The 23,540-nt window shown below is 42.0% G+C and overlaps 1 pseudogene; it reads right to left on the bottom strand.

The window, feature by feature from the left end:
• Positions 1 to 17,568: 17,568 nt before the first annotated feature.
• On the bottom strand, positions 17,569 to 19,604 carry LOC125130393 (60S ribosomal protein L7-like; annotated as a pseudogene).
• Between the last annotated feature and the right edge of the window lie 3,936 nt (positions 19,605 to 23,540).

Below are 23,540 nucleotides of genomic sequence, written 5' to 3'. Positions count from 1 at the left end.
TGTATAACCTGTTTTATGTGTTTCTATTTAAAGACATCTTCTTTAATGTATATTGTTTACTCCCTGACATTGAATACACAGCGACAGAATTTCCACTCATGCTTCATCAGAGCTTATATAACACACGGAGTCAGACTTCATTTTTGCCAAATTACTCAGCATAAAGTGCCATCCCACTTTTGTTTAATTTGCACTTTGCTAATTACCAGGGAAGTTGAAAATCTATGTGGTTGTTTGCCATTTGGTTTCCTTTCGTTGTGAGTTTCTTATTCAGATCACTTACCCATCTTTCTATTTGATGGTCTTTTTCTTATTCATTTATGCATTTTTAACTATACATTCTGTACACTAATATTTTCTTGATTATATTGTCTTCTTCCAGTAATGTCTCTTTGCATTTTAGTTAGAGAATGTTTGACATATAGAAAATTTTAATTGCTTTCATGAGATAAATCTGTGTTTTACTTAAGAAATTCTCTTGTATTACAAGGTCATTCAGAGATTCCTATATTGATATTGATATTCATACTTTCCACATATCTTCTCACAATTTTAAAGTTTTGCATTTCATTGCTAGATTTTGAAATAACCTGGTTTTCATTTTACATGTGGAATTCGTTTATAAACATAAGGATAGTCTGTTTTCTCATCCTCATTTATCAGATAGCTCATTCTTTCCCCACTATTTATAAAGCCACTTTCAGGGACATCCTAGCACCAGAAGTACCTATATACCAAGGTCCCAATATGTGAATGTCTGTTTTGGGGTTTTCGATCCTGTTTCATTAGTGCATCTATTTGTCCTCTAGCTAATATCATATAATTATAAGGACCAAAGCTTTATAATAAATCTTATGGGAGTTGTCGTAGCTCAGCGGTTAGGAACCTGACTAGTATCCATGAGGATGTGGGTTCAATCCCTGGCCTTGCTCAGTGGATTAAGGATCCAGCATTGCTGTGAGCTGTGGTATAGGCCGGCAGCTGCAGGTCTGATTCAACCCCTAGCCTGGGAACTTCCATATACCATGGGCGCAGCCCTAAAAAGACAAATAAGTAAATCTTGATATTTGGAAGGCTGTCTTCCTTATTTTTATTTTTCAGATTTTCTTGATTATTCTTGGTCCTTTATTCTTCCATATAAATTTTAGGATTAGCTTGTCAAATCTAGTCAAAAACTCCATTAAAATTGGGATTAGCATGGCAATAAATTTATAAATTAATTTGGGAAAAATTAACATTCTTACAATATTGAGTCTTTCTGTTAGCATTCTATACATTTATTGGTTTATGTCCTTAAATACATTTTTATATTTTCCATTAAGCTATTGTACATTTTTTGTTAAATTTATTATATGCTTTATATCTTTTTGCTGCCACTGTGAATGGAATCTTTCGTTACATTTTTCTAAACAGTTGTTTATCAGGTATAATGAAACTATTTTTATATATTGCTTCTCTATTCAGCAACTTTGATGAGCTATCATTCATTCTATTAAACCAGTTGTGAATTATCTTCAATTTTATATGTAAGTAACCAGTCATTGGCTAATATTGGCCATCCCGTTTAACCTTTCCTGTTCTTATTGCTCTCTCTCTCTCTTTCCTGTTGTGGATTTCTGTGCTGAATAGAAGTAGTTATAGTGAGCATCCTTCCTCTGTCCCTGACTTTAAAGGTAATGCTCCTGCAGTGTTGTGTGGCTGAAACTAATGCAATCTTATATGTCAGTTAGATCTCAGTTTTTGAAAAGATCATGCCTCTAATGTTTCACATTTAGTATATTTGCTTCATGCCTCTAGTGTTTCACATTTAGTATATTTGCTTTAGTATAATTTTATTATATAGGTGACTTACAATGTTGTGTTAGTTTCAGGTGTATAGCAGAGTGAATCAGAATATATATATGCATCATGTTGCAACAGAAGAAAGGCGGGGGGAAAAATGTAATTGTAATGTATACATGTAAGGATAACCTGACCCCCCTTGCTGTACAGTGGGAAAAAAAATAATAAATAATTAAAAAAAAGAATATATATATGCATGTCCATTCCTTTTCAGGTTCTTTCCCCATATCGGTTATTACACAGCATTGAGTAGATTTCTCTGTGCTATGCAATAGGTCCTTGTTACTTATCTGTTTTATATATAGTAGTGTGTGTATGTTAATTCCAACCTCCTAATTTATTCCTCCCCCCAACATTTCCCCTTTGGTAACTATAAATTTGGTTTTGAAATCTTTGAGTCTGTTTCTATTTTGTGAATAAGTTATTTTGTATTATTTTTATTAGATGCCATATATTAGTGATCTCATATGATATTTTTCTTTCTCTGTCTGACTTAATTCACTTAGTATGATAATTTCTAAGTCCATCCATGTGGCTGCAAATGGCATTTTTTCGAAGAACATTTCTTTTTATCCCAAATTTACAATGTTTCTTTCTTCCTTTTTTCCTTCCCTCCCTTCTCTTTTTTCTTTCTCTCTTCTTTCCTCCCATCTTTTTCTCTTCATTACTTTCTTCTGTAAAATTTAATGAATAAACATTAAATTTTACTGAAAGCTTGTGCAGCTATGTTCATAGCTATGCTTCACATATAATTTTTCTCATGCTATACTGTCCATGTGGGGTATTTTTTTTGGGGGGGAGGCATGCCTGCAGCATGCAGAAGTTCCTGGGCCAGGAATCAAACCCATGCCAGAGCAGCGACTGGAGCCACCGCAGTGACAATGCTGGACCCTTAACCCGCTGCACCACAAGGGAACTCCCACCATGTGGAATTTTAATATCAAAATTTTGCTATTTTTATGAAAAATTGGGGACCTTCTTCCTTTTTTTTAGCCTGTAGAACTGTTCTTATATGGTCTGTGATGCTTTGGTCTATCTAATCCAATACCTTTTATATAGGTGTTAGATGAAACCTATGTCATAAATGTAATGTTCTTAGTTATGAAATTAATATGTATTCATGCGAACAGTTACATTGATATAGTTTATGACTGTAAACCAATGTGATTTGGTATTGTGATTAAATCAATGTAAGAATAATATCGTAATATATACATTTTTAATTTGCCACATTTCTTATGTTCAATGAGTCAAAATTAAAGTTTGATATTTAATCTGTCCTTTTTACCTCACAGTGGAGGCAGCAGCCGTATTACAGCTACTCGGGTAGTTGCTCTAGCTTTCTTTCCATTTAGGAACCTCTTGCGCTTATCTTCCTTTCCTGGCAACTTAAAAACTTCTGAGTCATCTCCATGTGCTGAGAAACACAGGCCTGGCCTTCCGACCAGTTCTCAGAGGAACTGCCTCCTTTGTTTCTCTGTCTCTCCAGTGCTCACTGGGGTGGCCCGGAAATCACCATGCTGTGGGGTTAGCACCTTATTTCCAACATTGAGAGCCACACGGTTCTATGTGAAAACAAGCCTGTGCACCTTTCCAGTTGAATCTTCCCATTCTCAATGGTCTCTGAATAAACCTAAGCAAAAATTCAAGGGGAGTTAGGTCTGGTTTTAATAAAGCACTGTCAAACAATATCATGAGCCATTAGTTCAAGCCAAAATAAGAACGTGGGAGTTCCCTTCGTGGCTCAGTGGTTAACGAATCCGACTAGGAACCATGAGGTTGCGGGTTCGATCCCTGGCCTGGCTCAGTGGGTTAAGGATTCGGCGTGGCTGTGTGCTGCAGTGTGGGTTGCAGATGCGGCTCGGATCCCGTGTTGCTGTGGCTCTGGTGTAGGCCAGTGATTACAGCTCCAATTCGACCCCTGGCCTGGGAATCTCCATATGCCGCGGGAGCAGCCCAAGAAATGGCAAAAAGACCAAAAAAAAAAAAAAAAAAGAAAGAAAGAAAGAAAGAAAAGAGAAAGAAAGTGGAGAGGATGTCAAGTGCTCAGTCATTTACCATTCGAAGGCTCGTTATAGCTGTTTTTAGACCACCACAAGGCTTCTAACAGAAGAGGCCTGCATGGACAAGGCCAGGCTTCCCCTTCCTTTTGTGAGATCTGGACCTCACCATACCATCTCTGATCTGCTTGGGTGCCCTTTCTTCCAACTGGGGAACCTAAGAATTCCTGTTACCATCTAGATATGAAGCCACCATGGACAGCACAAGCTCAAAATCCCAACCCTGAATCTACTGTGCATCAAGTGGGATGTAATGGCCTTAATAAGCCATTGAAAAGAAGGTACCTTGATCCTTCATTTCCATTTCTGAGGTTTATTTGCCTCCTCACTCCCACCTTTGTTCCCTGAAATCAGTATTGCCTAGAAATTCTTCCTACCACAATTATGCTTTCCCAGAAACTCTGGAGCTGGCAGGCAAGAGCCGTGCCAGCCCACGCCCAGGCTCCTGCATGCCACCCTCCTTACTCACAGCTCCTGTGGGTTTTTCCAAGACAGAGAAGATTCAAAACATACTCTTTGAGGCAAAATGGCCCCAGGAGGACATTCATGCTAACATAACAAAATCTGACAAGGAGTACAGCTCATTCCGACCCCTCACCCATATCAGGATGCATGTTTGGGAAGAATTGCCAAGTATTAAATAAAAAAAAGCACACAACTTCATTCTTGTGGTTTTTGTACCCCTATTTCAGACAGGCTTGGACAAATTCTACTAATTCTATTGCTAAGTGATGGCTCCAGAGGCATTTCCAGCAACTCGAGGGAGAAAGGAGACAGACAGGGAGGGGGAGAGGGGGAGTGGGTTAGATAAGCCTGGTGGGCTCCTGTGGAGGCACCCAAACTACTGAGGGAAGCTGCTGCCACTCAGCTCACAAACCTTTGAAACTTTCCTGCCTATTGAGGCAGAGGTTGGCAAGGGCGAGGGGTGCACAGTAAAGAAGGAAGGGGAGGTCAACTCATTCTGCCACCCTGCGTGGAATAGCTGTTGTGCACAGAGGTGAGCAATGCCCACCTACTGGCTGAACCAGGGGACAGGACGCTGGCTTTAGTGTTTGTCGAGATACCAGGATTGATCCAAGCTGGCCTGAGATTGTAAGTTTCGGGTGTTAAAAGCAAAGTCTGGGGCTGGAAACATGAACTACAATAAACTATTAAGCCCAAAGCAGATCACAATGAATGAAACCAAGATTTAGAAGACAAGTGAACAACTGGGCCCAGGAGTAGCAGGCAAGATCTGGAGAAACCCCAGGAAGGAGACATCACGATGACCCCGTGGTGCCGAGAGAGATGTACACAGCTCGCTCAGATCAGAGAAGTGAATCACGGGGTTCATCCTCATGAATGAGTCACATCAGAAGAGGCAACAGTCACATAAAGAGGTAAACCTACGCTACATCCTAGGTGCCACTGTGGACATAATGTCCAAAGTGCTAAGGTAAAAGAGAGAGAGGAACCTCACTGTGTCCATTATGGGGGCAGTGTCATGGAAAGTTTTGCAGAGGAGATCATGATTAAGCAGAGTTTAGAGGGATGGTGGTAGGTAAGGATTACAAAAGGCAGGAGAATGGCCACCCGGAGATGCAGAAGTACGAAACAACATGGCACCTAAGGAGCCATGAGGAATGAGGCCATTCTGGAGGGGAGGTAGGGAGGGGGAGAGTCAAGACCACGAAGGAGGACCTACGTGCCGGCCTAATGATGGAAGGCCTTGAACACCATGCTCAAGGAGTTGCTACCAATGTGTCATAACCGGGCTGTGGGACTTCATCATTGTTGAGTTTTTGAAGGATAAATTCCTAGAGTGAAGGTCAGTAGCACAGAACATTCATTTTGGAAGGACTTGGCCAGTTAGAAAGCTACCGCAGTGGTTCATGTCAAGACTAAGAAGGCTCAGGGTTCCCCAGTGGCCTAGTGGGTAAAGGATCTGGTAGTATCACTGCTGTGGCTTGGGTCACTGCTGTGGCACAGGTTTGGTCCCTGGCCCAAGAACTTCTACATGCCAAGGGGCACAATCCCCCCCCCCCAAAAAAAAGATGACACATCTTTGATGTGTTATCAATAAAATAAAATAAAAAGGCAAGAAGGCTGGAACCAAAGGAGTGGCAGTGGGATTGGGGCAGGTCATGGACAACAGATCCAAGATATAATTAAGTCTTGATGATGAGTGAGATGTAAGAGGTGAGGTAGAAGCAAGAGTTCAAGCTGAGCAGCTCAAGTGCCATTCACCCATCTGCTATCATTTCCCACACCTCTGGCTTTCCTTGGCTTTTGACCTTTACATATAACCCACAAAGCCCTCCTCATCTGCAACCCCAGTCACCTCTCCAAATTCCACATCCTATCATTCTCCCCTTTTTCTTTGTGCTCTGGCCCCACCAGTCACTTCAGACCCTCCAAGCCCGTTCCTGTCTGAGGACTTTGCACTTACCTTTCCACCTGCCTGAAATGCTCTTCATCCAGATGACCTCATGGCTGGCACTCTGATTTCTTTCTAGTTTCCGACCAAATATCAAGTGATCAGGGAGGACGCCTGTAATTGCTCTATCTGAAATAGAAACAGCTTCCTCCCATATCATTTAAAAATACTTTTAGTTCTGCTTCACTTTTTTTTTCCACAGAATACTTAGCCACTTGCTCTTTTCAGAAAAGTTGTGCTTATTCTGTGGTAACGATCATCCCCAAGCGTTAGTGGCTAAACGCAGCGAAAATGTGTCTGACTCATGCGGTATTATCACTGCAGACCAGGAGGGGGCTCCACTTGTGGTAACCACACAGGAGCTCAGCGGGATCAGGCCTCGTTTAACTCCCGGTGGGTCCGCAATGACCGCAGCAGTAGTCAGGAAGGTGTTGGTCTGTGCCCTGGCTGTTGAACCTTCTGCTGGCAAGTGACACAAGTAATTTCTGCTCCTGTGTCACTGTCAGTAACAAGTCATATGATCACAGCTAAATCCAAAAGGGAAGGGAAAGAGTGCTGTTACCCTGTGCACAGCAAGCAGACAACCAGTAGTATTTTTGAAAGAGCCCTATTTGGTACTATAATAGCAGATTCTTTTTTCCTTTGGTCTTTTTGCCTTTTCTAGGGCTGCACCTGCAGCGTATGGAGGTTCCCAGGCTAGGGGTCTAATCGGAGCTGTAGCCCCCAGTCTGTACCAGAGACACAGCAAGCGGGATCGGAGCCACATCTTCAACCTACACCACAGCTCACAGCAACGCCGGATCCTTAACCCACTGAATCAGGCCAGGGATCGAACCCACAACCGCATGGTTCCTAGTCGCATTTGTTAACCACTCAGCCACAACGAGAATCCAATAGCAGACATATTAAATAGTTCTTTCTTGTAAATCTCCTTTCTCCAGAAATGAGCATGATGGCAGTGTCTTTGTTTCCTGTGATTTCCCCAGTGGGTAGAACATGCTTGGCTTGTAGCGAGCAATTAATAAATGTCTGTTCAGTGACTGAAGACCCATCTAGGTCTTCCTCTCGACTGAAACTCCTTGACGGCACACTCAGAGATAGAGGGCTCATCTATCTTTGTATTTGCTTTGATTTCTGGACGATGTCTCGGACCTATTAAATGTTCATTAAATATTTTCTTGGGGAAAAACAACCTATGGCTTAAGGCCATGCCACTCAAAAATAAAATATTTTTTAGCCAGGAGCCTACTGGAAACAGATTGGGAGAATGAAGAGAGAGAGAGAAGGAGGAACAAGGCAGAAGCCTTTTGACTAAGTATGCTAGGCCCTGAGTTAGGGATTTTAGAGAACTCCCACAGTTCGGGGGGTGATCACCTGAGTCCTGATTTTTCAGAATAAATTATATTTGTTACCTGCCTTTTATTTGAATCCACCTCCCCCACCCCACCCCAAGCACATAGTTTAACACAATTTCTCTGATTTGGGCTAGAAAGTTTAACAACTTAGAAAGCCACACGGCTCTCTGTGTACAGATCCAAGCAGCAGGCATTGACTTTATTTTTAAAAATTGCTGTCTACTTTATCGGTTGGTTTTGAGTTTAACAATTCGTCAGACTTCTTTATAGTGGGAAACTCTGCAGTTGTGGCCTTCTAGGGACAAGCCTTAGTGGGAAAGTAAACAAAACAAGTCACCGTGAAGCACCTGAGGTTGTGGTTGAGAGAAAAATGATGTTTGCAGCCCAGGCGATGGACTCAGGTTTCCACTTGCTGGCTCCTGGTATTGGGTGTCAGCCCCTTGGAACCGTGGAATAAGTAGACGGACGAACATTCGGTCTTGTTCCAAATCGTGCATTCCTACAAACACATCTATCCTAGCTTTCTAATTTATGAATAAAAACATTGTAAATATACCCACACGAAAACATGTCTGGACCAAGACGGAAAGAGCTTGGAGGCCTTTTCAAAAATGGAAACTATGAATGTTCCTTCCTCCTTTCACCTGCTTGAGAAAAAGCTGGATGCGGGCATAGCAGTGACTGCTGTGGTTGCAAAAGAGTTGGTTTGTGTTGTTTTGGTTTTATTCTCGTAAAAGAGGAAACGAGCAGCATGCCTCTCGTACGGAGGATCATGCTGATGGAAACACATACCCTCCAAGCGAGCACCAAAGGAGACCCTGGGGAAGGGCACTGATCTGCGTCTTGGTCTGAGGACCTTGTCATCCCGGCACCCTCACTGGAGTGTGGTACAGGCAGGTGGCACCAGCCATCTCCAGCAAGAAAGGTTCCTTAGTGCCAGCAGACTTCTTGGAAACCGACAGGATTTCTCAAAAAGGAAGATGAAGATGATGCTCAAAGTCACGATCCTTTGCCAGCTCTCTTTCTCCAGCGAGAGGCTATGACTGGATGTGGCACCAACTTCTACCTGTGCCTTGAAATACTGGGGTACCCCCCTGCCTCTCCCACCCTCCCTCTGTGACCATGGGACCAGGTAACCACAGTAATCATGAATAGACATGTGTCAGATACACATAGTATCAGGATGCGTCACCTCATTTAATCTCCTCAACAAGGCTGTGAGGTTATAAACTCCTGTTTATAGGAAAGAAGCAATGAAGGAAGTGCCCAAAGAAGCAGAGCTTGTAGGTGAAGGAGAGGGTGTTTAAACCCTCTCTGTCTGACTGGAGAGCAGAGCAGTCCAAGAGAGAACATAGGCCACATAGGTCATTTTGAAATTTCCTCAAAAAAAAAAAAAAAATCTAAACAGATCAGGTAGAAAAAAGGAGCTCCCTGGTGGCCTCGCAGTTAAAGATTCAAAGATTCAGCATTGTCACCGCTGTGGCTTGGGTCTGATCCCTGGCCCAGGAACTTCTGCATGCTGAGGTGCAGCCAAAACAATAAAATAAAATAAAGTTTCTTATAGCCACATTCAAAAAGTAAAAAGGCACAGGTGAAATTCATTTGACTCATGTATTTTCTCTAACTCAATATAGGAAAAATGATCATTTTCATATAAAATCAATATAAAATTTATTAATGAATATTTTACATTCCTCCTCCTACTAAGTCTTCAAAATCTGATGTGATTTGGCATTTACAGGACATCTCAATTTATATCAGCCACGTTTCAAGTGCTCAAGACCCCATGTGACTAGTGACTAATGACCTGGATAGAGCAGGGCTGGAGTCCACTATTCCATATAGCCTCTTCAATGCTCCAAATGATGGGAGAGATGGGAGGATAGGAAACAAACAGCCAGGGTCACCATTGGCACCATTAAAGTGGAGGGGGACTAGGGTAGAGCTGCCACTAGTACATTTGGTGAATATATACAGATTCAAATGAGGTTCCGCTTCTTCTGGGCAGACACAATCCCATACCAGTGTGCATAATTTGGCAAAGCGGAGTGCTTGCTAGAATTTAGTCTCATTTGCCGCCTCAGCCTGGTACCCTTGTGCAGTGAACAACCTGCACAGCCATACATGGCAACCTAGCTCCTTCAGCTTTCTTCAGCAAACTCTCCCATCATCTTTTGGCTCTTAGTGACTAAAATTCATCTGTAGGGAAATCTCTTCATCAAGCTTTTGTACCCTGAAGAGTAATCCTTTCCCTTCTCTGAATATTTATGTTTAGAAGAATATTTACATTCTTCTAAACATTTCTAATAGAAGCAAATGCTCTTAATTTGAAAAAAAAAATAATGTGCCTATTAACCGATTTCTTGTTGGGGCAAGTAGACTCACTCTAACAGGACTTAAGAACTCTGCAAAAGGAAACCCTTATCTCTTTGCTGCTGTCAGTTGAGTAACTGTGTTTCCTTATTAGCTGGAGAGTTCCTTAGCCCACCACAGAAACCCCAGCACCAATCCATTGAGATGAGCATGTTGTAGAGATGGGCCAAATGGAAAAGGTCCAAGTTCCATCTGTTTATTATATAGATGTGGCCATTGTCCAAATCTTGTAAAATTGCCAGGAGAGAAAAAACCCACAAGGCGGTGCATTTTGAGGGTGATCGCAGTTCTTTGGACTATTTTAAAAGCTCTGCTTGTTCCGTGTGTGTGAGTGTGTGTGTATGTGTGTGTAGGACGCCTTCCAGGTCTATCTAGATCCAGGCAGACCTGGATTTGAACTTCTGATCTGTGCTTTTTAGCTGTATCAGGGCAGGTTATTTCATTTGGCTGTTCATCTATGTCATGGGGTTGGTGTGAGAATCAAGAGATTGTAGAGACCATTCATTCAGAGCACTTAACATAGTGAGATCAGCACATACTAAATGATTGGTAATAATTTAATTTTTATTAATATTTTATTGTTTGCGAGTCTTCAGCTCCTTCAAAGCATCTCTAACATTGAGCTAATGGATTCCCTGCATCCCTCAGACCTGAGACCTTCAGGAATAGTTCACAATTATGCTTCCTGCAATGTAGCCTTAAGAATCAATTCAAATATGCCAGCAGTAATTATTTTCACTTCAATCCTGCAGTTATTCATGGTATACTTACTTGATTTAAGATCCTGGGCTGATCGACAGATGATTGGATTCGGAAGATGTGGTATATATACACAATGGAATACTACTCCGCCATAAAAAAGAATGACATAATGCCATTTGCAGCAACATGGATGGAACTAGAGACTCTCATACTGAGTGAAATGAGCCAGAAAGACAAAGACAAATACCATATGATATCACTTATAACTGGAATCTAATATCCAGCACAAATGAACATCTCCTCAGAAAAGAAAATCATGGACTTGGAGAAAAGACTTGTGGCTGCCTGATGGGAGAAGGAGGGAGTGGGAGGGATCGGGAGCTTGGACTTATCAGACACAACTTAGAATAGATATGCAAGGAGATCCTGCTGAATAGCATTGAGAACTTTGTTTAGATACTCATGTTGCAACAGAACAAAGGGTGGGGGAAAAATGTAATTGTAATGTATACATGTAAGAATAACCTGACCCCCTTGCTGTACAGTGGGAAAATAAAAAAAATTAAAAAAAAAAAAACAAAAAAACTTAAGCCCATTGACAGGAAAAAAAAAAAAAAAAGATCCTGGGCTGGGTAGAATAGCAAAGATATTTGTACCAGGATGGCTTACTCCAGGTGCTTCCTAAGACATGCACAGTGTCCATTGCAAAATATCTTCCTCTACTAGACTCTCCACATAAACTGCTGGAGAGCAAAATTGGTGCCTGGTTTGTGGTTGTATGTCTAGAATCTAGCCTGGCACTTGGGACCTGACTGGCACATGGGACCATGATCAAATAGATATTTCTGAATGCATAAAAGCAATAGATGATGAGTGCTAACAAAAGATGTATATATCAGTTCTAGATGTCTTATCTCTAGCTCCATGCCCAGCCATTTCCTTATCCCTGAAAAACCTCATGCCCAAATGTGTCAAGTGCACTGCATTTCGCAGCTCATGATCATACAGCTTGGCATGTACTGTTCTGGCTCTCTGAATGCCATTCCTACCCCTGCCTGAGGAGCTCCTTAACCATCCTCGATGACCCAGTCAAGCACCAGCTCCCCAGTGGATCCTTCCTTGACCTTCCATAGATAATCACACTCTTCTTGGTGCTTTCTTTGTGTTTTGAACAGGCTGCCCTTATCATTTACAGGGCCTGAGCAAGAGCGCAAATGGATGCCTACATACCGTATGTCTAACAGTTTAAGATTAAATCGAACCAATCAATGGTTGAATAACATATGTTCTCTCTTCTTCCCTTGTCAAATGTACTATGGTAACAACCAATAACAAATCTGAGACAGAGTTCCTGTTGTGGCACAGCAGGTTAAGAACCTGACTAGGATCCATGCAAATGTGGGTTCAATCCCTGGCCTCACTCAGTGGGTTAAGGATCCGGCATTGCCATGAGCTGTGGTGTGTTGAAGATGCGGCTCGGATCTGGTGTTTCTGTGGTTGTGGCGTAGGCCAGCAGCTACAGCTCCAATTCGAAGCCCAGGAACTTCCATATGCTGCAGGTGCAGCCCTAAAAAAAAAAAAAAAAAAAATGCGAGATGACACTACTTTTATGAGACTGAAATTTGGCAAAATATTGAAGATGATCATTGCTAAATACCATTTAATCTGTAGGCTGGAAATATTTAGATGAGTAGTAAAAAAGATATTCATATTTCACACATTAATAAATATTATTGTGTACATTTTTATATTGCTATTCCATTAAACAGATTTTTCTTGACTTCAGCAAAATCATTTATCTTGTGGTAATAAAGGTTTTTGTTTAATTTGCGTTATACTGGCAGTTAGGCTCTAATGGATTAAGCAATAAAATGTAGTTGTCTTCAGTGGATACAAAATTGGGTATATTCGTGAGTGCATATTAGAGTAAGTGTAAAGTCAAGAAATTAAGATTATTTTTGTGTTTTCAAGAAAGTTATTTTTTCTAGTTAAAATTGTCTACAAAATTTAAAGGTAAAATATATGTGATAATTAATGCATATCAACACTTCAAATCAAAATTATTAAACTAAAACTGGTTGATCTCCAAAAAACATTCATACCAGTGGGTTGGTGCTGTGATACCCATAGCAAGTTGACTGGAAAAAAAGAAATGGAGCTGATCACTTTACAGAGCTAAAGTCAAGGCCTACCTCTGCAGGGCCCTGTATCTCATTTGCATATATTTAAATCTTATTTTTTGGAAAAGTTAATTAAATCCTATTAACTTAAACATTAATTTAATCTTATTAAATCTTATTATTATTTTCTTATAAAAGTAAAACCATTTGCAAATCTAGTGTTTAGAGTTCATCTAATTACTAAGGTAAATAATCAGTATCATAGTTCATACATGAGTTAGATCCAGGTCTACATAGATAAATTGAAGAGTGATTCAATTTTTTAAATGTTTCAAATTAGTTTTTTTTTTTTTCCAGAAACCGTATATAACAGTTTTGAATAATGAGATGGTTGGTGGATATCTCCCAGGACACAAATTGGAGCATCAAGAGAAGCAAAAAAAGCAATGGTAGGTACTGCTGGGAAATGATGCTATTTATGTAAGAGGAGAGATGTAACAAGGTCATTTGTCTTTCTGTCCTACCTGGGAACTTCCACTGCTCCAATCCTCTTCTCACTCAAAGCAGCGTTTCATCTCCAGCACTGGCAATGGCACAAACTATATACCTTCAGGACAGTCATCGGCTGCTGGTAAGGCAAGAGATATGCTCTGAGGCAGGAGACATGAAGAGGTGTTTCCCCGTGGACCTGAAGGATGTTAGTCTTGGGAACAGTGTTTATGATTGCCAGACATGTATAAGCAGTGAGGGCCAGATCCTAAGTGAGAGTTCATGGGCTCTTCAATAAAACATCTGTGCACACGTGCGCGCGCGCGCGCGTGTGTGTGTGTGTGTGTCTTTATGTGTTTGTGGACACTGCTGGTATTCTTTCCATAAAGTTACCTCCATGGAACCCTTGCTTCCTCCAGTACAAAACCTTGAAATCACCCTGGACTCTTTTCTTTCTCTCACATCCTCTATCAAATCCATCTCCTAATCCTACTGGCATTAACTTCAAAGATATTCTTGAATCTGACCACGCATCCAACTCTACCACCGCCACCGTAAGCCAAGCCACTGTTATCTTTCATCTTTTGTTGGTGCTCTGTGCCTCCTCACTCATCTGGTTCCTCTCTCCTCTGCCCTGATGCCTCCTCAAGTCTGTAACAGTAAGCAGCCATCCTCTTAAAATATACATTACAGCATGTCAATCCTGTGCTCAAGTTACTCCGGTGCCTTCCTGCTCCATATAGAATAGAAGCTACGGTCTTTGCTGTGGTCTACAAGGCTGGCCCTCATTTACCTCCTCTCCTCTCCTCTTTCTTCATCACCTGCCATTTACTCCTTGCTCGCTGTATTCCAGCCACATGCCTTCCAGTGTCTGCTGGTTACTCCCAGCACATGTGGCCCTTGGAGTTTTGCCACCCCCATCACCCACACCTGGAACCCTCTACACCAGAGAGTCAACCACTAGTCTTGACCTCATTCCCTGCTGCTTCATTCTAAAAATGAAACTTTGTCCTTTCTTATTCTTTTACTTTGCTGTATTTTTCTTTATTAGATAAATATATTAATTTTTTATTTAGAAGAATTATCAATACCTGATATAACATTACACATCTATTTTTATTTTATTTTATTATTTTTAGACCACACCCACAGCATGTGGAAGTTCCCGGGCCAGGGATGGAACCCACTCCACAGCAGTGACCCCAGCTGCTGCAGTGGTAACGCTGGATCCTTAACTGCCATGCCGCCAGGCAACTCTGTACATATCTATTATTAGGTGCTATGGGTCTGTCATCCAGATTTGTCATTTTAGATCTGGTCTGTGTGATTCCAGGGCCTGACATAACCCCCTGGCTCTGGAGATGGACATTTTACCCAGGTTTCGCCATTCTTGTCTACAGTGATTGCTTTGAGATTGACAAGTGGAGCACATGGGTATCTTCCAAGTACTTCTGAAACGTTTTGGAAACAGAAGCTCTAATTTTCTTGGAGTTGCTAAATTGGAGCTACTGGTAGCCATTCCACCCGTCTGTGGGAGACTGCTTGAAAATAAAGAAAACACAGAGGAAATTGCACAAGAAGGATAGAGAGGGGTTATTTTGTTTTTGGTGTTTTTTTTTTTTTTTTTTTTTGGCGTTTGTTAGGGCTGCACCCACGGCACATGGAGTTTCCCACGCTAGGGGTTGAATTGAAGCTACAGCTGCCAGCCTACATCATAGCCACGGCAACGCAGGATCCGAGCCACATCTGCAAACTACACCACAGCTCATGGTAACACGGGATCCTTAACCCACTGAGTGAGGCCAGGGATCAAACACGCAACCTCATGGTTCCTAGTCAGGTTCATTTCCACTGCGCCACAACAGGAATTCCAGAAAGAGGTTTTTGAATATTTAGTTTGAGCACTTGGCTTTTCAATTAAAGAATCTAATGGATTCATTTTTTCACTTAGGCCAATTTGATCTTCAGCCACCAAAAGATTCTGATGAATATAATTACACCACATTACATCTGTACTTACCTCAACATTCTCATACAATGATTTATGGGTAAATCCGATTTTACTGAAGATTTGGTATATCTAGCTGAAACAAACTAGGCTGTAGTCATAATATGACACAGTATATTAATATTATGTTAAGATAACATACAAACTATAAAATTTAATAATAACAATATTGAATAATCTGAAATGTACACTGAATACATTGCCCACAGTCTAAGAGAAAACAACCCTAGAGGTTGAACAATTCACAGGGTATTCTCTCATGAATGTTCCATACTCAGCCTCCCATCTCTGTCCTCAGATATGTGCCTCTCTTTAAAACTTTCTAAATTCTCTTGGGAGAAACACCCCCCTCCTTTTGGGAAATCCTATGCTTATACCCAGGATTTGGTTTTTTCCTGGGTCCAGCCCTCTTCCCTAGCCTTACATTTCCCGGGGTCAGAGTTATCCAGCCTGTAGTAACAGCCACGGGTGGGGGTGGAATGAGGGAGAGCAGAATGGGTACCAGCAGGCCAATCCGAGGTGGCTTCTGGCATCCTACCCCAGAGCATCCCCCGGGGACACGAGTGTTCCAAGTCCAGACTACTTTTCAGGTCTCCCTACTAGGTGAGTAACAGACACCCTGTCCTGCAAGTGTTTCCTCCTGCCCCACAATTGACTGTTGGTTGGATCACGCACTTAAAGCACTACCATTTCTCAAGTCTGCTCCTATAAGAAAGAAATGCTCTTCCAACCATCCCCCTGGAGTCTTGCAGAGTAGTGTCAGCTCTTTTTTGATCCTACCTCCAACTTTTATTAGAAATGAAACTCTCTCAGGCATAATGGAAATATGAGAAGGTCTTCTGTGTGCCATAAAGTATTGGAACTGATTAAATGGTTAGCCCAGGGAATCATCCTCCTCCCCAGTGTCCTGGTCTGGGGGAAGCGAGAGGCGGCATTGTCTACGGAGGGGACAGTTTCATTCTTTAATTACAATATCTTTATCCCCTCTTGGATCTGGGGCTCCTTGAAAAGTTCCAAGTTTCGCAGCTTTGGTAGATAGTTAATAAATAGGTGTTGAATTAACCAGTGACATCTGCCATGGTTATATTTAGTATTCATCACTCACGAGTTTGCTAACAGATTTGATTTATATACATCACTAAACAGAAATGGCTTCGGAATCTTTATTTGGGGCCAAACTCTTGGTTTTCCAGAAGTTGCTGATTCAGATAAAAATATCTGAGAAGGAAAAGTCCTCAGGCTCCATTAAAATGAAATCAATTCTCATGTTGGCCAGAAGAGGGCAGAGTCCCTGTGGGAATGTGACAGTCTGGATGTATTTTGCTATCACAGAAAGGTTTTCAAGCCCTGACTAGGGAAGGGAGGGGCGAGTGGCAAAGAGAGTCCGGTGGGGGACAGAGGAAGAAATAATTTCAAGTAGGTGATAGAACAGGAGATTTTAATTTTTAATTAATTATTTATTTATTTTTGGCTGCACCTGTGGCATGTTGATATTCCACGGCCCAGGAAGAACCCGTGCCACAGCAGCAACCTAAGCCACTGCAGAGACAACACCAGGTCCTCAACCCACTGTGCAGCAAGGGAAATCCAGACAGGAGATTTTTAAAATCTCGTTTGCTTTATCCAAATTCATCATTCATTTATTAATGTATTCCTTTATAAAACATTATCGAGCACTTCCTATGTGTCAGGCACTGTGCCTGGGAATGAGCAATGCAAAGATGAACAGGAGACATGGTCTGGGGAACATACAGACTCGTAAAAATTACAGGAGTTAAACAATTAGGTGCATGTATAATTAAAGATTTTGATAAGAGCTCTGGAAGAAAATAACAGGATGTTATGAGAAGTACTTTAAGTCATAGGAGAGCGCGCTGGTGAGATGAAACCTGAAGGGTGAAGAGTCATGTGGAAAGTTGGGAGAGACGTGTTCCAGGCAGACGGGATTGTCTGGATGAAGGCCCTGAGGTTGGAAGGGTGTTGGAGTGTTCAAGGAATTAAAAGAAGGTTAGTGTGGTTGCACAGTTTTCCAGAAACCATGAGAGCCGTGGTGACATGGGATAGATTTGGAGAGAGAGTCAGGATCATGTGGGACATTTTAAGCCGTACTCAAGGGTTTGGATTTTCCTTTTCTTTTTTTCTTTCAACTTGAAAGCAGTCACTATTAACTGACCAGTTTACAAAAATAATCAAGGTAGATACCTTAGTTCATCCTTCTGATAAGCCTGTTGGTCTAGTGCCAGCATCTTCACCTTGTACAAAATGAGTAGATAGTCTTTTTCTCCATTCTGCCCTGTGGGGGAGACCACTTGAAGGGTGACAGGAAGTCATTTGATTCTCTGAAACATTTTCCAACAGAGTAGATCTCATGCATTAGATCCTCCCTACAGATGATACCTCCATGCATATTTACCAAGCGATCAAGCAAACCATGTGCTATCTGCCATCGTGTCTTGTTGATTTTGCAGTAGCCACACTCGGAGATCCCTTCATTTACTGACTTCGGGTTTGGGGACCCCCATGCAATATGTGGTTCTACATCCCCAGCATGTTAACTGAAGCCTCGTTGAGCTTCACGAAGGTGCCAGAGAAGATCTGGAGGACACGAAGAAGCTGCAACACCTTCTGGATCCTCAGACTCACACCACTGGTACATCTGATCCTGATGACAGATGCCAGTTTGGGTTCCATAGGCACTTGAGAGTTGCTAGCTTGTCTTGCTATCCTAGGCATTCAAATCTCACTTTTGTATATCTGCCTATACTCCAAATCTTCAGCTCTGTGAAATTCCTTCACTTTTTCTTAAGAGTTTCTGGTACAGCAGGAACTTTCTTTTTCTTCTCTTCTGTACCCTCTATGATTTTGGCCAGAAAAAAGTGGGTTTAGATATTCTTGTACAAGCAACAGGAAACCATTAAAGGGTCTTAAGCAGAGACCTGAATCTTCTCCCTCATGTTTTAAAAGATGGCTGGGGCTGCAGTGTGGAGAATGAACTGGAGCGGCGCTACAGAGAGTAGGGGTATCAGGAGGCTGTTAGAGTAATTCAGCCAAGGGTTGATGATAGCTTGAACTGGGGTGGTGACAAAAGGTGAAGAGAATTGGATACATTAGAGATGGATTTGAGGACAGACTTGACCAGAGTTAGGAAATCCAAGGTTGAGAAAAGGCATCCAAAAGTTATTTTTGACTAGTTTCTATCATGGGCAATTAAGGGAGTTTAGAGAAAGGCCGGTGGGGGTTGTGAGTAGAAAATGAATAATTCCATGCTGGGCCATTACACTGTTTGAGATCCCCCCAAGCAGAGACTGGAATGGAGCTGTGAAAGGAGGGCTAAAGTGAGAGACACAAACTTGGGAATCTGCCTGGTATAAAAATAGCATCCAATGCCAGAAATGTGGATGAAGTTACAGAGTTAGGGAGACCACAGACAGAAGAAAAGATGTCCCAGGACTATATCCTGAGAACAAGGCAGGAGTCACAAACATTCAATAGTCAGGATTTTGTGGATTAGTGGGAAGAAAGTCCTTTCAGAAATGTATCCAGGAGTTCCCGTTGTTGACTCAGTAGTAACGAACCCAGCTAGTATCCATGAGGATGTGAGTTCAATCCCTGGCCTCGCTCAGTGGGCTAACAATCTGGCATTGCCATGAGCTGTGGTGTAGACTGCATACATGGCTCAGATCTTGCATTGCTGTGGCTGTGGTGTAGGCCGGCAGCCACAGCTCCGATTCTACCCCTACCCGGGGAACTTCCTTATGCCACATATGTGGCCCTTAAAGGAAAAAAAAAAGGAAGAAGAAGAAAGAAAGCTAGTGACAACCTAGTCTTTCTTTTCTTGTAAGGAAGTCTTATGTAGTAGTTTCCTACTCCTGCTGTAACAAATGATCTCAAACTCAGTGGCTTAAAACAATACACATCTATTCTGTTGAGTTTCTAGAGGTCAGAAGTCCAAAATTGGTCTCATTGAGCTAAAATTAAGGCATGGGCATGACTGTGTTCCTTCTGAAGGTTGAGGGGAGAATCTGTTTCTTTGCATTTTTCTGGCTTTTAGAAGCTGCCCACAATCCTTTGTGTGTGACCTGCTTCCATCTTCAAAGCAAGCAAACGACAGGTGGAGTTTTTCTCATGCTGCGTCACTCTGAAACTGAGTCTTCTCTTTTCCTCTTTTATTTCTAAAGACCCCCTAGACTCACTTGGATAATTGGGGGTACTGTCCAACCTTAATCCCATCTGCGACATCAAGTCCCCTTGCCATGGAACTTAACATACTGTGGCTATGTCACAGGTTCAGTAGATTAGAACATGGGCATCTTTGGGAGTATTTATTTTACCTCCCAAACCTAACACGTCTTGGTTAGTCCTTTTAGGAAAGTGTAAAAGAGTACATACTACTCCTCGAGTCCTGGAAGAAAGTCTTCTGTGACAGTCCAAAAGTGGGCCCTTGACAAAAGTGGTGAGATTTGCTTATGTGTCCATGTGCATCTGTGCGTCCAACCCTATATTGAAACAATACACCCTGTTGGATAAAAAGGAAATCCCGCTAGTGAAGTTATTGATTAGGGTCTTGTTTATACGTCTCTTGTCGCCTCGAACAGCTAGCTATTCGTTTGAACAGGGATCCTTGGGTTGTTATAATAATGAATGTCTCTTAGTCCATTCTGGCTGCTCTAACAAAATGCCGTAGACCAAGTATAGCTTATAAGTAACAGAAATGTGTTTCTCACAGTTATGGCGGCTGGGAGTTCCAAGGCCAAGGCACCAGCAGACTCGCAGTGTCTGGTGAAGACTGGCTTCCTGGTTCACGGATGGCCATCCCGCTGTGCACTCACTCACGGGAAGTGACAGGTAAAGGACCTCTCTGAGTGACAGGTAAAGGACCTCTCTAAGGACTTTTTACAACAGCACTAATCCATTCACAAGGGCTACATCTATGGGACCTAATCACCCCCAAGGACCCCGGCTCTAAAGATCATCGCATTGGGAGGTAGTATTTTCAACATACAAGTTTTGAAAGACACAAACCTTTGGTCCATAGCAGTCTCTTGGTAAAACATAATGTTGTTTAGCACCTATTAGAACAGTAAAAGAAAAACAAAAACAAACACCCCTCCCTCCCCTGACAGTAGCAGCCCTGTGTATGCAGTACCTTTTAACCATCATTTCTGGCAGGTACCAGTGCACAGCAGCTGTAAGCTACAGAAAAGGAAATTGAAGTTTTCAGAGGTTACATAGATTTACCACAGTCACCCAGATCATACAAGGTAGAGACAGAATTCTGTGCCGAGTGACCCCAGGCCACTGGGTCAGAACTGGCAAGGTCCCATTTCCACTCCTATTTCTAATAAAAACCAAGAGCCATCAGCTCTGCATCCCAAATAGCTCTCAAGTTGGTCCAGTTCTTTCCATCGCTGCTGTCACTGCCTCTTTTCAGGCCACCTTTATCCCTTGCTTGCATCTCTGCAATTACCTGTGAGCTGATCCTCCTCTCTGGTTTGTCCCCTACTCAATTCTTTCCGCAGTAGCCAGTGATTTTTCTAAAAGAGAAATCTGAACTGAGAACTATGTCTAGATACTTATGACGCAGCACTACAGTGGGAGAAAAAATTGTGTATACGTGTATGTGTAACTGGGTCCCTATGCTGTACAGTGGAAAAAAAATAAAGTGTGTTGGGGGAAATAACAACTATAAAAAAAAGAAATCTGATTACATCATTCTCTGCTCAGCTCATTCAGTGCTTCTCTTTAGATCATAGAATAAACTTCAAACTTCTTAACTTTGTTTACATGACCATATAGGATCTGGCTTTGCTTTTTAAAATGTCTGTCCAGCGTCTTCTGCAATCATTTCCCCTCTTCCTGAAACAAATCTACACTCTGGCCATTTTTGCAGGCCCTAAAATATGGCTATGCTCTTTCTCCTTGAAACATAATATACAGGACTTTACACCTTTAAGATTTATGATATTTCTTGCATTTACATATCTTAACCCCACAAGAATGGAATGATGGAAGAAAGGTTGTATACACACACGCACACACACACACAAACATACAGGTATATATACACATACACATACTTTGTTTATATGTACACACACATATATAATATATATTTGGGATAAATATATATGGGAAATATACATAACTATATGTCTCTATATGAAGGAAATTATAACAATAAATACTTTTTTTTGTCTTTTGTCTTTTTAGGGCTGTACTTGCGGCATAGGGAGGTTCCCAGGCTAAGGGTTGAATTGGAGCCTACACCACAGCCACAGCAACATGGGATCCAAGCCGCATCTGTGACCTACACCACGGCTCATGGCAACACTGAATCCTTAACCCATGGAGTGAGCCCAGGGATCGAACCCGCATCCTCATGGATGCTAATCCAGTTCGTCAACCACTAAGCCACGACGGGAACTCCAAAAATAAACACTTTTAAAAATTGTACATAGATATCCAATTATAGATAGCAGATTAGCCAACGTATGAATTTCCCCTTCTTCTCTAGATCCCATCAGAATCATAGTAAAGGCATGTAAAAGCTATAGGTCCACAAGGATGAAAATGTGTGATTACAGTCAATAGAAAACAAGAGACTTCCACATATTTATGGAATACAGATTCAGCCAACTGAGCAGAGCAGAAGAAGCTGCCTCTTTCACTGCACGCAGAGGGAGATAGACAAGAGAAATTTACCCAGAGGAATCCCAGAAAGACTTAGGATTCTGGAATGCCGAGTAGAGTATGGGTGGTGTTCAGGCTTAGGGTTGAAAATAGGGTAATTATATGGGTTGGTGGACTGCCATCCGTTTCTTTGGGCATAACATGTCAGTGGGTTGGTTTTTATCCTGAGTCTAAAGTCAGAGGTGACTTCCCAAGAGACCTCAAGAGTCTCAGAAAAAAGACTTCCACACACCTGTAGTATGAAGAGTTAAAAAGAAGAAGATCTCCCAGAGAAGAAAATGAAAAGATAAATTAAAAAAATATATATGTTTAGGAAGCTGCCACTGTGGCTCAGTGGAGACGAATCTGACTGACATCCATGAGAACGCAGGTTCGATCCCTGGCCTCACTCATTGGGTTAAGGATCTAGCATTGCCATGAGCTGTGGTGTAGGTTGAAGACACGGCTCGGATCTGGCGTTGCTGTGGCTGTGATGTAGGCCGGCAGCTGTGGCTCCGATTTGACCCCTAGTCTGGGAACCTCCATGTGCCGCAGGTGCGGCCCAAAAAAAAAAAGAAAGAAAAAGAAAAAATACACTTAAAATATCCAAGCAACGTGTAGAGGATTAAACCAGCAAGATCAACATCTGATCAACAGGGCATCCAAAAAGATAGAAAAGAGAAAACAAAGGTGAAGAATTATTAAAGAAACAGTATAAGAAAATTTCCCAAGATTAGAGTCCAAGTTTCAACTTCTCAAGGAAGCGTTCCCCAACCAACCCATCTAAACTGTAGCCCCTCCAGCCATTCTTGACTTAAGTGTTCTCTCTGGAACTTATAACCACCTGACATACAATGTTACTTGTCTGTTTAACATCTCTCTTCCCATTAGAATGTAAGCTCCCTGCGGGCAAGGAGTTTTGTCAGCTTTGTTCATGGTAGCCAACTCGGCGCTCAGTGTACTTGGTGCTCGTTGTTCTGACATCATTTGTTGAGTGATTGAGTAAATGAATGATTCACGAGATCTCAATCCTCATCTGCATGGAAAGAAGTCAGTGGATAATGCCTCAAATTGGTTTCTCAACAAAGTGATATGTAAGCCTATAAATTTAGAACTATGAGACAACCACCTGAAGCAACAACAAAAAGAGTGAAGGAGTTCCCGTCGTGGCGCAGTGGTTAACGAATCCGACTAGGAACCATGAGGTTGCAGGTTCGATCCCTGCCCTTGCTCAGTGGGTTAAGGATCTGGCGTTGCCGTGAGCTGAGGTGTAGGTCACAGACATGGCTCGGATCCCGCGTTGCTGTGGCTCTGGCGTAGGCTGGTGGCTACAGCTCCGATTCGACCCCTAGCCTGGGAACCTCCATATGCCGTGGGAGCGGCCCAAGAAATAGCAAAAAGACAAAAACAACAACAACAACAAAAAAACAAAAAGAGTTAAATATACTTAACTGCATCTGAAGAATAGGATGGGGAAGAGGCAGGTTACTATAGATTTTTTAAAAT

Source organism: Phacochoerus africanus, chromosome 7 (genome assembly GCF_016906955.1).
Source record: "Phacochoerus africanus isolate WHEZ1 chromosome 7, ROS_Pafr_v1, whole genome shotgun sequence".
Lineage (NCBI taxonomy): Eukaryota > Metazoa > Chordata > Mammalia > Artiodactyla > Suidae > Phacochoerus > Phacochoerus africanus.
This window is presented reverse-complemented; position numbering and strand designations above follow the sequence as displayed.